Source organism: Rana temporaria, chromosome 2 (genome assembly GCF_905171775.1).
Source record: "Rana temporaria chromosome 2, aRanTem1.1, whole genome shotgun sequence".
Lineage (NCBI taxonomy): Eukaryota > Metazoa > Chordata > Amphibia > Anura > Ranidae > Rana > Rana temporaria.
In genome coordinates, this window is record NC_053490.1 from 524,479,931 (window position 1) to 524,485,984 (window position 6,054).

Sequence of the window (6,054 nt, forward strand, 5' to 3'; positions counted from 1 at the left end):
TTCAGTAAAGGCACTACGCTAAAGTTGAAAATGGGGAGGGTAGTGCTGCGCTAATCAGTGGTGAATGGATAAGTGAATAAACAGGTGGGGGAGGGGAATTCCCCTCCCCCACCTGTTTATTCACTTATCCATTCACCACTGATTAGCGCAGCACTACCCTCCCCATTTTCAATTGCTTATGGTTTGATACACCTTCCAGTGCCGCAGCTGTACCTCCACTTCTCATCACTTTCATTTCCCCTCCCCCTTTCTTCCCCTCTCTGTTTCCCCTCCTTTGATAAGCGCGGTAATATCCATTTTTCCACTACGCTAAAGTTAGTGTGAGAGAAATAATTTGTTCTCATTCCGAATTATGTTAAATTTGTCTGTCGCCAAATCTGGATTGTTCTGTGAGTCAGACTGCGTTCTAGGGATGAGGTACCATCCCTGGGCGGCAGGTGGCGCCAGAGGGGTCCAGGCGGAGCCGCTTCTTCCCAGCAGCCAATTGGAGGAGTTGGGCCTCGCTGTGCATGCTGGGAGGGGGTATTTCTGTGGCGGAGGCCATTCTGCGTTCTTTGCAGGTTCCTGGTTCCAGGTGCGGCACCCACCTTTAGGGTGTGCGCACATCACGGGCCCCACCACTATGGCCTACCTGGCCTAGGGTCGCGCGCAACGGGGAGTTCCATACTCTGGGCCCTCTTGGCCTGGAGTGATTGATACTTTCAAAGGGGCCCCAGTGACTGACTGGGTCCCCCTCTACTGAGAAGATCCCCCACCGAGCGGCTGTATGCCGCTTGGTGGGGGATCGGCTTGAGGAGAACCCAGAGGCAGGCGATCCAAAAGGGCTTGAACGAACCATCAGGGATCTGGGTAACCGGACACTGACAGATAACCTCAGTACTGTCAGTCGGTGACCCCAAAGAGAAAGACTGGAAAGATTTGCTCTGCTGTTCCCCATTGTCAGCATCGGGCCTGTGGCAGAGGCCTCATCTGGCATCCTATTTAAAATCAGAGCCAAGTCAGTGGCAGTGACTTGTTCTTCTCAGCAATCCTCAAAGTGACACTTTGGCTACCAGGCTCAAGGCAGGGGTCTGTCCGGGGGCACTTCACCCACTCCGGCTGGAGTGGCGACGAACTGTATCTACTACTACATAGAGCAGGACTGCTCTTTTCTTACCCAAGTTTGATACCGCAAAGTTCTTTACTTCATCAACCTTTCCTGTCCTATCTCATGTTGATGTTGGTCGTGTTGGGCCGTGAAATAAAGCATTCAGAAAATCTACTTCGCTGATTGGACATTTGTTTACTGCTCTACTCACTGCCATCACCCTAGACAACGATTAGAGGTAACTTAATACGCCGATCCCAAAAAAAACAGCGGCCCCTGAGGGGTTATCGCTACACTTGCTTTTCAGGTATGTATTTTTTTATACTTTACTGCTTACTGTGTTATTGTTAACTATTTTTTTTGTTTTCAGGTACGCCATTCAGCTGCAGCGTGGATTTATTTATCTTGACAGCAACAGCGTTTGCTCCCACGATACATAAAGCCGTGACTCCAGTGCTGTAGGAGGCGATTTCACCACCACAGTTAAAAAAAAGAGCATATGTGCCGAAGCATGGGGGCAGCAGGGGCGGAGGACATACAGTCAAAATTCCGACAGAGGCTTGCAAGTGGAGAAGTCCGACCGTATGTACGCAGCCTAACTTTATTTGTGGGAGGATGCCCCTATGCTCCGGCATATATAAATGGTGCATGTATGCCCATCATTAGAAGTGGGTGGATGAAGGGAGGTATTCTAATGGTGGGCATATCCACCGATCAATCTTTTTTTTTCCGTTCAGTCAACAGGCTGCATGAAAAAAAATGGATTACAATACATGTCCAACAAGGACCAACAACGTACTGGTGTGTTGCTGGACTTTGAATGGTTATACCAGAATGATGCCTGTGGGTTTAGGTATCGTCTTGGTATCATTCTTTTCGGCCAGCGGTCGACTTTCATGTAAAAGCAATCCTAGCGACTAATTAGCTTCTAGACTGCTTTTACAAGCAGTGGGAGGGAATGCCCCCCTGGATATAAACAGCAATATTTTGCCTTTTTAAAGAAATCAGCATCTGCCAATTATTATGTAAAAAAAAAAACATCTATTATAAATGGCTGCTATTGTGGCCACTGCCTGCTAATTTTTTTTTTTTCCCAGTGGAGGAAGTCTGCAGCGGCGGCTGCCGATTGGCTGTTACTGGCCACACTGCATTCTGGGGTTTGTAGTCTGGAGGCCGAGGTGGGCCTCGCAACATGTCAGGGGATGAATGAAGCTGCCTTTGGCCATGCGAGGGGACGGAACAGAGCCAGGAGGTGGCAGTGAATGACATTGAGCTGGACCGGTGGGCACTGATGAACTGATGTGATGCACTGGTTGGCACTAATAAGGATGCACTGACAGGCTGCACTGGTGGGCACTAATAGATACTGACCGGCTGAACTGGTGGGCACTAATGAGGCGACACTGATAGACACCAATAGGCTGCACCCCTCCTCCCCACCCTAGATTTTCTGAGATGAAGGGGGGGGGACTTTTCGCAATATAAGCACTGTATTTTGAAAATAACCAACTCCGTTTGCGAGTGTTGTCTCGCAAAACAAGCACGATTCAGGCCAAAGTGGTGTGTAGTACTGCATTTGGCCTGAGGTGCGGGGGGCGCCAATGCCGAGTGTCACCGATCGGCGCCATTCGGAAATGCACCGAAAGGCCAGCACAGCAGGTTTGCCGAGGATTAACCCCTCAGGTTCCAAAGTGAGTATAACAAGCATGCTTTACTGCATATACAGACCGATTTTACTGTTGTGGGTTTATAATTGTTTATTAGAATCTAGGAGGGAAAAAAACAAACACACCCCACACAACTTCTTTTTGTAGGTTATTGTTCTTGGTTGGGATTAACGTGGTATTAAAAAGGTGTTTTTTTTTTTTAAATAACAAACATACTTGTCATACTTACTCCCACTGTGCAGCTCGTATTGCACACAGTGGCCTGGAACGCAGTTTTCTGAGGTCCCTCGGCGTCTCTCTCGGCTCCTCCCCGCTTCAGATAACCCCCTCTGCAGGATTTGGCTCCGCTCCAGCACCCTTGTGGTTTGATTGACAGCAGAGGGAGCCATGATTAAGCACTAGCTTAGTGCGAAACGCGTCGGCTATTCACCTGTTCCTTTGTTGCACCTTGTGAAGTGATGTAATTGCTGTGTTTTTTTGAATAAAAGACAACCTTCTTGGTCATTGGAGTGCGGCTATCCATCCTCTTTCTTCGTATCTTATAGAGCAGCGGTCATCAACCCTGCCCTACAGGGCCCACTAACAGACCAGGTTTTATGTATTACCTTGGGGAGATGCAGTCTAGAATACTGCAATCACTGAGCAGCAAATGATATCACCTGTGATGTATTTCAGTTATCTTGCAAACCTGGCCTGTTAGTGGGCCCTGTAGGGCAGGGTTGATGACCACTGTTATAGAGGGAGCCAATGGCTGTGCTGCCATCAATCTATCCAATGAAGAGCCGAGAACCCTTAGGAAACATCAAGCGCGTTTGACGCAGGACTTTCCAGGGCACAGGCAAGTAAAACAGGGGGCTGGGGGGGGGGGGGGGGATGTCGGTAACTGTCAAATGTTTTTCACCTTAATGGATACATTAAAAAAGGGGATTCCATTATTTATTTATTTTAAGTCAGCAGCTACAGTGTTTTAATAAGGACACTTACCCGTCCTACTCGCCTGTGATGTCAGCCCCCCTCCCCGAGGCCAATCCCTCGATCCTGGCAGCTCCCGGCGCCAACATCCTCAGTAAGGGAAACAGGCAGTGAAGCTGTGTGGCTTCACTGCCCGTTTCCTACTGCGCATGCGCAAGCCACGCAGCTTTTTGTGAATGGGACTGCGGCTCTCTGGGATACACACACACAGTTCCCAGAAGGCAGCGCACCCCATTCACCAGAAGACACCGCGAGTAGGACAGAGGAAGAAGACCTGCCGTGGACGATGAAGAGGCAGATTAGAGACTTCCACATAGCAACCGCTATTTCTTGCAGGTAAAAATAAATAAATAATAATCTATTTTTTTTTTTTTTAATGATTTTTTTTCAGAGTGGAACTCCACTTTAAGGTAATAATAAAAAAAAAAGAAAACAAGGGTTTATAACCCCCTTTAAAACCTCCATTTATGAAACAAGGGAACATAAAAAAACACCATAACACTGACACACAAATAAGCACAGCTGTATAAAAACAAGCAGAGTTCTCAAACTTTAATTCAATATTAAAAAAGGAAAGAAAATTTAAAATGTAACAGAAGATACAATTGGTGACCTAAAAAAAAAAATAATAATAAAAAAAATAGGGAAGAAAAAAAAAAAAAAAGGGAAGAGTGATGCATCCTGACCTAAAATAATCAAATCAGCTTTCATCATTGTTCATCAATTCTTTGTAATCAGAAAAAAAAAGTGAAAGATTAATTTTGATTGGACACATGGTGGCCTGGGCTCTTCATGGACTGTATTGTCAGTCAGCTCCTTGCAGTTACTGCAGTTTGAAATTTGTGCTTTTGCCCAATTAAAAAAGGGCAGAGGTGGTCTATAATGGGTAAGATCAAGCCACAGAAGTCACCAAGGTCCATACATCACCACGTTAATTTTATGGTCCAGGCCACCACTCAATCCCCCTAGCTGCGGGTGCCATTCCCACCCGGGGCCTCGTCACCTTCACTTGGCTCCAAGTGGAGGGCTGGGTGGAATGTCCCTTCCACATGTATTGTGGCTCTAGATTATATCTCTAATAATTTATTATTTGTGCCCTCAACTCAGAACATACACTAAAAAGGGTTTGTTCTACATGCAAGGTCAGTAGTCCACGTTTATTGACCAGTGAATGCAGCCAATAGGGAACTGCATGAGCGTACCAGCCCAATACCCTAGACCAGTGGTCATAAACCATGTCCTCAGGGCCCAATAACAGGCCAGGTTTTATGTATTACCTTGGGGAAATGCAGACTAGAATACTGGAATCACTGAGCAGCAAATGATATCACCTGTCATGTATTTCAGTTATCTTGCAAACCTGGCCTGTTATTGGGCCCTGAGGACAGGGTCGATGACCACTGCTCTAGACCAGTGATGGAGATCCTTGGCACCCCAGATGTTTTGGAACTACATTTCCCACAATGCTCGGGCACTCTGCAGTGTAGTTGAGCATCATGGTAAAATTTAGTTACAAAACATCCGGGGTGCCAAGGTTCTCCATCACTGCCCTAAAGTCCAGTGGTCATCAACCCTGTCCTCAGGGCCCACTAACAGGCCAGGTTTTATGTATTACCTTGGGGAGATGCAGACTAGAATACTGCAGTCACTGAGCTGCAAATAATATCACCTGTGATGTATTTCAGTTATATTGCAAACCTGGCCTGTTAGTGGGCCCTGAGGACAGAGTTGATGACCACTGCCCTTGACAACCCAAAAAAAAACAAAAAAAAAAAAAAAAAAAAACATATTTTGCATCATGCAATTGCACAATAGACAAACTGTCCTGATCGTTTGAAGTTGTACACCCTTGGGTTTTTTGGATGGTATGTGCCATTATCCAGCCATGGCGGGCAAGATGAGCAACTCATAGCAAGCAGTTCTCAATTACTATAGTCAGGTGACCAAAATTTGAACATGGACTTCACGTTGCCCATTGCCTCTTTGCTAGAGAGTGCAACTCCCTCCAATAGGCTTGGTAGTAGAAGTTTTTGATTATACAGTGGAACCTCGGATTGCGAGTAACGCGGTTGACGAGAGTTTTGCAATAGGAGCACTGTATTTCCTAAAATCCCAACTCGGTTTGCGAGCGTTGTCTCACAAAACGAGCAGGATTCAGGCCAAAGTGGTGTGCAGTACCGCGGTTGGCCTGAGGCTGGGGGGGCGCCGTTCTGAAACGGCCAGAGGACAATTCGGCTGACCTCGCAAACCTCAAAAAGGCTCATGAACGGAGTCTTTCCCGAGGTTTGTCGAGGTCAGCCGAACTGTCCTCGGGCCTTTTCGAGTCTC